The 12311-nt window shown below is 47.5% G+C and overlaps 1 protein-coding gene across 7 annotated transcripts in view; it reads right to left on the bottom strand.

Annotated features, from left to right (window-relative positions):
• The window catches only part of RBFOX2 (RNA binding fox-1 homolog 2), a 173552-nt gene that overhangs the window by 85762 nt on the left and 75479 nt on the right, over positions 1–12311 (bottom strand). Inside the window, exon 1 of one of the 7 annotated variants that reach the window (XR_004357378.1) lies at positions 6735–7270. The exons of the other annotated variants lie outside the window; for them this stretch is intronic. The gene's annotated coding sequence lies outside the window, so the exon portion shown is untranslated. Of the gene's footprint in view, positions 1–6734; positions 7271–12311 lie in introns of those variants that run through there. 7 annotated transcript variants of the gene reach the window in all.

Here is a 12311-nt window from a genome sequence, read left to right as displayed (position 1 = left end):
AACACAACAGAACTCAGACCAGGCAAGCAATAATGTCTGGAGACTGAACCAAAAGGAACAAGAGACTGTATTCATTCACTGGCAATTACCAGCTTAACATACCAACAATATTTATTTTTCATAAATGAGAAAGAGCCCCAAGGAAATAAGTTCACAAGTTGTAAGTAAGGCCATTCCACTGCTTCAAACAACACTGCAGAATGAAAATAACGTGGTTGGGGATATTATCTTGGATTTGCCATGCCCCTTCAGCTCCACATTCAGCCAAACCTGCAGTGAACTATTGCTAAGGACCAGCCTAGCAAGCCAAATGCTCCCCCTGAGAGAAGGTAGCACTGTGCTATAGCTGAACTCACCTGTGCTGTCTCCTCAACTCTGCATACGAGGGTTATCCATCATTCATCCAGATACCCAACTGACACACAGTCCAAGCTCTCCTCCCCTACTGTTTTTTTAAATATGCATCTTCTTCAGCATCAGTGTGTAAATACACAGCACAGATCCTGAAAACCTACCCTAGATAGCACATACTCCTAAGACAGTTGTAATTCAAGGTCAAACAATACTAATAATGCACAGTCTTGATACCTCCTTCCCCAGGTCAGTAAATTAGCAATTTCCATGGAAGACAGATTTCCCAGAAGTCTATCAGAATATCCCAAACCTTTAAATGAGTTTATACCCTCCCCTATTTCAGCCAGCGCTCCAGCAGAATCCCATCCTTCCCAGCTCCACATGTCTCCAATCCACCAGGTTCATGCTTCAGGGTGCTTGGTCCTAGGCACACACGAACTACGCACTCTTGCATACTGGTGACCCAGGCACCTTCCTGCACTGCACAGACACGGGCTCTGTGCGTGACAGCTGTGCCTCAGAGCACATTGCAATACAAGGCTGTGAGGAACGACTCTCCGAAATGTGCACACATCAGTCTGCAGCTTAGGGGTACACACCTGCACCTAACCAGGCAGGCTCTGAGCACGCAGCAATACACAAATGGACTCTGACTGCAAAACACGGCTTTTCAGCATCACTTGCTAAACTAAATATAGGTCCAGAAAGCCTCGGGAGATTTCTGCAGAGCTCTTCTGTCTCAAAACAGAAAGCCTTGGTCCAGATAAAAAGGAATGTGTAATGGAAGGGACTAAAAGCAGAAGGTGGTGCTTGGGAGTCTGGGAAGATACCTTCAGAGCGGACAGAGACCTATTTTTCAGCCACTGACAAAAACATGGCAGAGGGAAAGGGTCAAAGCGGGTGTCACTTTTTGCAGCAGATCATTCTGAGTCAGACACCAGCAAAAGCATTGCCTCTTGCAGTGGGACAGGAAGGATCTCAGTAACAGCAAACGAAGAGGGATTCAACCAGGGCTAAAGAAAGCCAAGGCAGTATGCACCTAGTCTAAGACCTGCAAAGCTCCAACGAGAAACAGCACTTGTGAAACCCAGATCTGGAAAAAAGTTCCTTCTGAGAGTCCTTCCCTCCACCCCCTTGGGGAATATCCCCCAAAGGTTTCCATCTCTGCAAGGCACTGCGGGGGCATTATATAATGCCTAACTCCAAAGGATTTCAGCTCCACGATGCTGCTCTCCTATTCCTCCCTTTGCCCGCTCCCTCCGGCGACGACTTGCAGATGCCATGCCAAAAAAAAAAAAAAAAAAAAATTTGAAAATCCAAAAGCGCACAGCAGCCTTAAAAGGCGAGCACTGTCCGACGAAATCCCCTTGCGAGGCGGTGGATGCGCGATGGCCCTGGCAGCTGGGCGCGCTCCCCAGGAAACGTCAGCCTCTTTCCCCCGGGAAGACACGGGCAGCCCCACGCCTACAGCTACCTACAAGGTCTTCCCGGCCCCCGCGGTGACCAGCAGCCGGATGGAGAAACGGCTGGGAAGACGTTTACCTTCGGGATCGGCCGCTCAAAGGCGGGTTTAGTCTAACTCGGAGCAGGGGCACCCTCAAGCACCGCTTCTCTCTAGAGGGCACTGCGAGGTTGCTCCGGCCAGGGGGACCGCAGGAACCCCTTCCCCGAAGCGCCCAGCCCGAGTGTCCGCCGCGGGGCTCCTTCCCGCAGCGCTGCCGGCCGCTCCGCTCCGCTCCTTCCCGCACCGCGCCGGGCGCCCGCTCCCCGCCCAGACAAAGCCGGGCTGGCAGCCGCCGGCAGCCCGGCCCGCTCGCCAGCCTTACCTGAGTTACCATTTTCTTTTTCTCCATAAACCAAAATGGGGGAGCCCGACCGCAGGGGGGAGGGAGGGGGAAAAAAAAAAAACAAAAACAAACCAAAGAGGAAAAAATAAAATTAAAAAAAAATAAAATAAAAAAGCAGCAGCCCCGTGGAGGCGGGCGGCGGGTGCCTGCGCTGCGCTGCCTCGCCGGCGCGGTGCCCCCCGAGCCCTTTTTCCTCTCTTTCTTCTCCCGTGTTCCTCCCCTTCTTCCCCCTCCCTCCCCCCGCGCCGCCCCCCCGGCTCAGCCAGATGGCTGCGGGAAGCGCCGCCCCGAATGCCGAAGGTAATTAATGCGAGCCGGGACCGCCCCCGCCGCGCCCCGCCTCGCCCCGCCCGGCTGGGCTCGGCTCGGCACGGTCACCCCCCGCCCGCCCCCCGCGGCAGCGCCCGCAGCCCCGGCCAGGCGCTCCCTCGCCGGTCCGCCGGGACCCCACCACCACCCTGCGGGAACCGCGGGGCTCGGCGGGGGCGCAAACGCGAGCTAGAAACAAAAGCGAAGGTGGCCCCGCGGAGCGCCGGTCCCGGCCGGCAGGACCGCACGGCGTGCCCGCGCTCCTCCGCACCTACCATGCCTAGCGCCCAGGCCTCCACCACCTGGACCTCACCAGCCGGGAAGGAGCATCTCCCGGCTGGAGGATGCTGGGGAGATAGCTGTCAGTTTTGCACAGATCTCCCTCCTGCCACAAACGGGAGAACGCGTGGGTTACATATGTTGAATGAACCGGAAGCAGTATCCCTGCCAGGATCTGCATTTCTATCATCATAAAAACTGGAGACTGCTGGACTCCTTCCCAGCTTGCTTTTTTTTCCTCCTATTTATCTTCAGCAAGCATCTGGCCCATAACACCTGAGCGCGCCACGGTTGGCAGCATCTGTTCTCCCGGCGACCCCGTAAAACAGAGCGATACACTGCTACCCCATTTGCCAGACGGGATCTGAGATGCTCTGATTGATTTTTCCCAACATTGCACCCATGGAAACCCAAGGACAGGGCTGACTGCAGGTCTGCCAATCCCGCGGTTAGACAAGAAGACTGTATTGATGCTCCAGTGCGCATGATGCAGAGATAAAACCAGCTCAGGCAAGTTGTCCCTCTGATGTATCTCTTCCTAACACCTGGTACTCAAGAGACTCCCCAGGCTTTAGCAGCAGAAAAGTCAAATTATGGTGCAGTAACACCTTGCATCCCCATGTGCTCTACTTTACATGAATAGGCCCAGTTATAATTTACACACTCAAGCTTCATGGGCTTCTGCTACGGTCCTGCTCTCCAGGCAGCCCGTGCTGACCCACAGTGCTTTTCAGTTTCCCTATTTCATTCCCTGCAAACTGACCTCTGGCTCCCTCCCTTCCTCCTTCCCTTCCCCCTTCTCTCCTCACTGAGCAAGAGGTGAGCTGGAGCAAGTGTCACAGCCCAGTCCCCTCCTCTGTCATGAAAAGCAGGAGACCAAGACACCAGAAGCCCTTACATCCCACCAGCGCGTGGAGGCAGACAGCCACGGGCCAGCTGCCCAACAAGACCAAACTATGGTTCTTTTGGGAAGAAGCCAGCCCCCATGGCTACAGCCTGCAGGCCTCTTGAGTCAGAGTCCACATTTTTTTCTGCTTTATCTCATCATCACTGGTAACTTGTATCTTACTATACTACATAACATTCAATGTTGCAAAACCAGCGAAAGTATTGGATTTGTTTTTTCCTCCCCTATTACAAACCTGAGATTCTGGAGCACAGTTCTAGGCCAAGTATAAATTCCACTTCAAAGCAGTAAAAAACAGTGTGACCTCCTTAAACCTTTGACATGACAAAGCACCGGGTTTCAGTATTGTACATCCCATTCATCGGACCTCTGCAAATGACTCAGGATAATCTCTTTATTCTCTCCACTTGGTAATTTAACTGTCGTGTTTACTCAGTTTCCTCTGTGCCACCAGGTAGCAACTTCTTGTCCCAGATCTGGGGTTGTAGCACAGACCTTCAGGACAAAGGAATGACATGCTACCATCATTCCACCACTGTTAACCAGGATAGCATCATTTCCACTCCATTTTGGCCTTCACCTGAGGAACCTCTAGGAATAGTTGCCATCGAAAAGTCTCCTAAGGACACAGAGGTGCCCAACCGTGCACTGAACCCTCCCCTTGCATTGCCTCCCACCACCCAGTTGGTACAACTGCTTTGCTCATGTGCCAGCAGAGTGGGAATCCCCTTCAGTGTGATCTTCTGCTGGTCTCCCTCTTTCATCTCCATTGTAGGCCAGAAAGCATCTCTTCACCCGTGGCTTGGAATATATCCACCTTTGCTCCTGTTGAGCAAAAGAAAAGACCCAATTTCCAGAGGATGTGCTCAGCCAACAAGAAACACTGGCCTGCAGGAGTTCCAATTGCTGCAAAACCAGCTGAAATGAACATCTGATAGAGAGTTTCAAAAGCTTCAAAAATACCACGCAAAACATGACCAGACTTGGCATTACTGGAGATCTTTTTTGTCTTGGGTTTTACTGGAACCCACAGAGCAACATCTGATAATGAACAAAACTGACAAAATTAATTGGTGAATCTGTGCAACTCACCTTTCTGCACTGAGAGCTGGGGGTTCAGGTGTTGTCTCAGCCACGTGGAATGAGTTTGGTGGGCCATCACTTAGCTTCTCCTACATGAGAATTATGGAACCACTCCTGAATTTACCATCACCATTTGCCACCCTCTGCTGAGCAAAACCAAAGACCCAAACTGGAGATCTTGGGGCTGAAAAGAACTGAGAAGCACGAGGAGAGCTGGAGGCTGGGAGCCTGAAGAATACACAGCTCAGAGCCAGGAGATCAACCCTTCCTACTTACTGCATTTATTCAAAAAGCAATATATTCAGAATGGCTCTAGATGCCAATACTTAGGAGTTCTTATGATTTCTTGTGCATCACAGGCACATATGTGTTGAAACTTCATTACTGTGCTGCAGAAGTAGCATTTTGAAATAACTGTGGGCAAATTTCACTAGTCTGCCTCTGCAGTGCCAGGGCACAGCTGATCATCCTCACCATGCCAGGCAAAGCTCATTGCTCCCACCTGAACATGCCTGTGACACTTTTATATTCTCTTCTGTGTTCACACAGATGTACATGATAGTTTTTGCTTAGCTCCTATCATTCAAATTCTAATGGAAAAGAAGCTGGAGAAGGATGTTTACACAGCAGGTGACAGGATGAGGCCACTGAAATCACACTGGTGAGAGCACAGGTGAAGAACTAACCACTAGTTCGACAAAGTGCACACTCTTAAATGCTTGGGTTAGTTTAACACTCATAGGAATATAGGAATCATGGAAATGAGGAGGCCACAAATACTCTGCTTTCAGTGAGTTTCAGAGTTGTTTTCCTTTTTTTTTTTTTTTTGCTATGCTTATAATTCCCCTTTGCTGCTAAGGGTGGAAAGCAAGCACAGCCTTCAATTTTAACATCCCATTACCTGCATTTCTGTGCTGGCTCAAGTTTACATGGAGCAAATCTGCCAGCTGGACCAAGGCCAGAGGGAAGAAAAAGAGTTTCAAGTGCAAAGAAGCAATTTATCAGGAACAAATCTTAACAACCAAAAGACACACTTCTGCTGGTGGATTCTATTCATGTGCGTAATAAAACCCCCCGATACAAGGTAACCTAACAAAATACTCTTTAGTGGCTATCTGATGTATCTCAGGGTAGATAATCTTCAACTGCTAGTCTGTGTTTCACATTTTCTGGATAAACCTGGTGCCTGTGAGGACAAGGAATGCTGACACTGAATAGCCAAGGACTGCCTAGAGAACATCATCTTTCACTTGGCTCCAAAAATATTTGAGCCTGACCCACAGCCTCTGGCTTCTCCAAGACTCCACACACACTGGGCCAGCAAATCTCACGTATGCTCCAAATATAGCCCCCTCCCCCAGCGGAGGCTGCAATACGGGCTTCGCCCAGCCCTGAGCGCTGCTCGCAAACCCACCCCTTCCTATCACCCTACACATCCTCTCTGGACCTCCAAAAGCAAAAAGGTGACAAACAAGACCTTTATGGGGGTTTTCTGGGTGGTTTCTGAGGAGGGAGGAGGAGAATAGGTGAGAAGCTGCTCTGGGTGGCTCACCATCCCTGTGGGACAGGCTGCAGTCACACGCACAAGTCACATGCGCTCTGACAATGCAATAAGATACGCAACAACACAAGTTTGCAGAGCACAGCCTTGCTGTCAGCTCAACCCCTCTAGAAACAAACAAACGAAAAAGGCAAAAAATGCAAACTGAAATACACAAATCTCAAACAACACAGATCTCATAGTTAAAATACCAAATGGTACCGCTCGCGTGCAGCGGTTTCAAAGCCCTCCGCAGAGTCTCTGGGCTGCTGAGGCCTGGGACACACCAAGCCAACAAGCCCAGCTTAGAAGCAGTGTCCTTCTACAAAACCAGCATGTAAGCTCCAATTTTGTCCAAAGATCATATAGGGCAAACACCAAAACTCATTCAAGTTGCCACTGTCCTTTTGCTTACCTGGACAACTGGGTATTGGTAATCCATACAATACACACCATACATAGCCAAAGATCCTCCAGCTAAAGGCCAAATGGACACAGGACTGAAAGCTTCAAATCGGAGTCTCCGTCTTTCAGCCTTGTGGGAAGGACTCTGGCAGCCCTGCGCAGTGCTTGGCTCGGGCCTCTGGGGCCACTCAGGTTGACACTAGCTCAGCTGAAAATAAAAAGGAGCTGCCTGGCTCAACACAGCTCAGCCCCTCTCTTCTGGGATCCAGCGAGGCAGCGCTCAACCATAGGCGGCACAGGCTCCTAAAATTAGAAATCCCCTACTGAAAACGGCCCTGCAAGCCTTGACTGAGGAGTGTCCTGCGATTCCCAGGCAGCAAACAGAGCAACTGCCAGGAAGAAGGGGACACAGGATCTTCGCAGCCACTGCCGCCAAGGCTGGGAGGAAGCAAACAGCACTTAGGATCCGAAAAGAGCATATGTTCTGGGCTCTAGGTGCGTCACAGGGAACACTCCCAATCCAGGACAGGGAAAAACATATGGGACTGTTCCTCCCCCACTCCCATACCCTTCTTGCTGTCCTCGGCAGGGACAGGTGCTGGGATTAGCATAGTAAAACCCTTTGGTGTCAGGGAGGGAGGGAGAGTGGAGAAGCCACATTGACATCTCGAACTGAAGGGATCTCTTTCACAAGGGAGCATGTGCCTGTATCATTTAACGTTTCTCCCTCTCTCCCCACTTGAGGCAAGCAGGGACAGCTGCCGGAACTGGGGCTGGCGGGGGGAGCTGGGCCCTGGAATGGCCCCCACCACTCCAGCCTTGGGCCAATGGGTTGCCCCCTCAGCTGTTCCAGTCAAACTGGGGGCGGCAGGGGGAGGATTAACTCTGCCATGGGGGACGGTGAGCAGTGGGGAGAAGGGGGCAAGGCTGGGCCGGGCCAGTTGTTGTGCCCGTTTTAGGAAGCCCATCCTCCTCATTCCCAGGGAGGAATCTGCTCCCTGACCGACGGGGACAGATGGGGAGCTGCCTGGCCAGCAGGCTCACCCCACCAGCCCCACATGCCGGCTACGTTACCAGACACCCGAGAGCCCGCTGCTGATTCTTTAAAGATACACCATGACCAGGGGGTGCCAAGTGGCCCTGACCTCCCATAGCAAATTGCACAAGGTTGCACCCATCACTGCACAAAACCACTGGCCCAAACCCGGGGTCCTAAAGAGTTAACAGCCCAAACCCACAAAAGATTCCCACCTTCCTCCAACAGACAGCAAGGATAAAACCCCTCCCTCCGAAGTTTCAACATACGGGGATCAAACCCAAGAAGGGCTAGCCAAATTTCCCCTCCACACGCCATTTTAAATGCATAAAGTCAGGGTTTTTTTCACATTTCTAATCTTTACCTTTTCTGTAGTCCTGCTGTGCACCACTAAACAGCTACCTCAGCTTACCTCTGGGGCAGCTGCCTTTCCATCATACTGTTAATTTCCTCCCCCTCAGAAAGAGTTAAACTTAAGATTTACTTTTCTTCAAGAGGTTAAATATGTGGATCATTATCTAGCACAACTGGCATGTGTGGATCTTTGTAATTTAGGTAAGGGATGTCTAATCCACAGCCCTCTGACCCACTCAGCCCAGCAGGACAACTCTTGGCTTGTCCTCTGCTCCCACTGTCCTTTCTTTCTCAGACGCCTCAGAAAAGGACAGCTATGAGCTGGGTGAGTGGTTACAGCAGCTGTCGCCCACTCTCATCATCTTTCTTATGGCAACAGGGCCACTTCTTCCTTACAAAAGGAGCATGACCGATTTGGGGAGTACAAAGCATGACATTTTCTACATCTAAAAAAAAAATAAAAAAAAGTTTCTATAGCCATTGTTTCTGTGTGAAGATTTGCACAGAGAAAGAAATTAATTGCCCATAAATGGGAAAGCAGCTATGCTTCTAGATCTCTTCACTGGGAAAAAAGGATGAGGCTCCCACAACGAACTTCCATCTCATTCTGCTTTTGGCCAATTTGTTTTGCCCCAGACACAAACGAGCTTCCTGAAGCTCACATTATGCCTCTTTCTCCTCACCTTCAGAGGGCTGTTTGGCTACCTCTGAGCACTCCCCCCACATGCCCTGCTTCAGGGCACAGATAGCATCTGGTTTCCTCTGAATGACCAATACTTCTTTATTTCCTTCTCCTTTCTGTAACTACATGCTCAAAAGGTGCCTACCCTTCATTCTTTTGCATAGCTCATTACTATGGACTCAAGCAATTTAGTATCTCCAATAAAATCTTTTTATGAAAAGGCATTAATTTATACAAACCCAGAGCCTTTTCCAGTAGCCTGTTTTTTGCTACTTCATATTACTGCCCCAGGTTTTAAAACTAAATACCTAACTAAGTTAAAAACCTTACATTTATTTCACAATCCAATTCTTGTCATTTCCAACCAGGCCTCGGGGGAATAAAATGTTTCCAAATCCTAGTGAAGATATCTTCCTATCTATAAATAACCATCAAATGGGCAAAACAAAACAAGGAGGGAGAGCATCACCTAAGCTCCTCTGCTGTTTTAACTACAGATCCAGATAGAACTGCCATGCTTTAAAGTTTTTGATGTAGACTTAAATACTCTGCCTAACCAGCATTAAGAAAGTCAGGTGACAGTTTGGTAACAAAGTATCACACCTCCTGTGTCCCACCAGACAATTAAATGACAAAAACTAGTTTTAAACTCATATGTGCCAAGATGGATAGAACAGGACTTTACTGGCCAGCAGTAAACTACTGAATTTTCTGCAAGGCTGGCCACAAGGACTGGTTTACTACTGCACACTGACTTGCAACAAATATTAGTCAAATATAAGATGGCGCTGCACTCCATAATTCTATTTTGAGATAATGGTCCAACTGCATTACCATACAACCTGCTATGCTCATGCATTTCCAGTAACACAAGTTAGGTAACTTAGAAAATCATAGCCTTGTTCCTGCAGATGCTTACACGTATGAATAATTTTAAAATTACAGAAATATGAAGACTGAAAAAGATCTCCTGACGCACAGAATCAGATCAACTGCTATCACACAACATCCTCTTAAGTTTCATAAAATGTATCACACTGTATCTTAGAACTGGGTTTTGCAGCTACACTATCCCAGCAAAAAGGCTGCTCTAGAGCATCTGGGATCATCTATGTTCTTCTCCAGCTTAATGCTATTCCTGAGCAATTTCTGTTTATTCTTTGTTCTTGTGCCAGTACTGTCCTCTAGCTTAACTGTATTTTCTCCTTCCCTTACAATTAACCTTCCTCGTGTATCCCCTCTCTAACTATCCAAACAAGCAGCTGTTCCAGTCCTCTGTCACATGATAGGCTTGCTATTCCCCGACCTCCAGAAGCACTTTCTTGCACCCGATCTAGCCTACACTCCTTTTTCTTTTTTAAAGACATCACCCAGATCAACATTATCTCTGTTTCACAATTTCAGCACTAAATGGCATCTTCTCTAGTCTCATTAGTACTTTCCTTTGTAGCACCACATCAGATGGTGTAGAACCTGTCTACAGTAAGAGACATCATCCCATTAAGAAAAATGCACATTACCAAGTTAAGAAAATTGGTTATCTTAAAAACAGATAGGCTGATAAGGCACACCCTGATTTTGATGGATTTGTGTTGCCTTTTATTGCATTTTTCATTTGTGTCCAAGCCTTTAATTAATATTGTTGTGTCAACATGCAGCTGAGTTTGGGCCAACAGGTCTGTATTTACTCAGATCATCCCCTACCAGCAGCAGGTCTATTACACTTTCTGTTCTCCATATGTACAACAGCTCTGCTATTTGATAGTTTAAAACTTGTATCAGAACTGCAACTGCATTAACCAGTTATTTCACTTCTGGGAATGGGCATCCCGTTTCCCCGGGAGCATCCCCTGCTCCCCAGCCCAGCCTACATGCACTAACTAAGGTCTTTGAACGTCCAGCACAGTTGTTTCTATGGTAGGTTCATGGCCATTACCCATCTTGCCCTTGCTCCCATGACCAACTCTACTTACAACAACAAAGATTTGTTCCATTCTGTGACCACAAGAGCATCCTCATTAACTACCCTATCCTCAACACTAACATCTTCCCTTCTCTCGAATTGTATTTTGAGAAACTGTCACCCATTTCCTTAGCAACATTTACAAGGTTTAATTCAGCCTGATTTTTGGCAGTTCTCATTTTATCTCTACTGACTTTAAAGGCACAGCAATCTCGGCTGATAAATTCTCTTTTGTAAATTTTTTTTTTCACCTAATAGCATTTATAAGGTTAGGCTGAAGTTTCTTCTTAGAAGGTTTTCCCCCTTTACATATACCATCAATAATTTGTATCCAAAGTGCCTCTAAAAACAAACAAAACAAAAAAACCCAACCAAACAATAAAAACCCCACCAAACCCAAACCGCACAATTCCAATTCTACATTCAAGGCTGTTTTCAATCCACCTCACTGACTTCATTAAACATATTGCTTCACGTATTAAAGCTTGTATCATGATCACCCCATCCAAAGGTGGGGAGGTGGAGGCTTCTAAACAGCTTGTTTTCCTGTAATAGTCATAGCACTGATAATTCACTCACTGTGTCAACAACAGGTGATGATGTTACGGTGACAGAATTCTTTTGACCTGATGATTATTAGCAGCATTTGTTCTCCAAGCTATATCTGAGAAATTAAAGTTTCTCAGACTAATATTTATCTCTCGAATGGTACTGGGAATAATATCATTTCTGAGCCTCAAGTTTGTATCTGAGTCCAATCCTATGAGGGATTACAGCAGACTCACTGTACTCCCCCAGGACCTCTTTTACCATTCTTCCCCACAGCAATTTGACCAGAAACAGATCCTGCATTATCAGTATTAACTCTGCTTTCTTCTTTACAGTCTACTGCATACAATGCAGCCTATCACCTTTTACATCTACCCTATCTGAATCACACATAATCTTGAATGCATGTTAAAGCCATGATTACTATTCTCGCAGATTGATATTATCCCTATAATATCCAGTTTCATGTTCTGCACCAGTAGCTCTGATTCCTCTATTTGTTATTTCTAATGCCAGGAGCCTGAAAAAAACCCAACCCTGATATGTTTGCGCATTTATTGATCACACAGCTCCCAGCTACCTCAACTAAGAGTATCACCCATCTAGTTACTGCTGAATTCTATTACTCTTTTCATAACACTGGATTTTATTTTTTCTATCTCCTACCTACCCATTGCTTTTTCTAGAGATACTGTTTTACATGCTACTGCAGCAGCATTTATCTAATTTTCCTTTTTCCATGTACTAAGCAAGGCATGGAGATTACACGAGTTCTTCAAAATGTTCCCCAAACCCAGTATTTTCCTTCACATACACTGCTCTCTTTGATGTCTGCAGACTGAGGAACATTTTTGGAAAATGCAAGACCACAGCCCTGGGCTTTGCTTTGCCTGCTTTGTTCAGACTGCTTATAACAAGCATGCTAAGTCACAATTACAAGTACAACTTTAAGAACATAATATAGCCATAATCTCCCGATGCTTGAAGTGCAGCCATAGTAGTT

This window comes from Chiroxiphia lanceolata, chromosome 5 (genome assembly GCF_009829145.1).
Source record: "Chiroxiphia lanceolata isolate bChiLan1 chromosome 5, bChiLan1.pri, whole genome shotgun sequence".
Classification (NCBI taxonomy): domain Eukaryota; kingdom Metazoa; phylum Chordata; class Aves; order Passeriformes; family Pipridae; genus Chiroxiphia; species Chiroxiphia lanceolata.
Note: the sequence above shows the minus strand (reverse complement) of the source record. Positions and strands in the feature narration are given on the sequence as shown.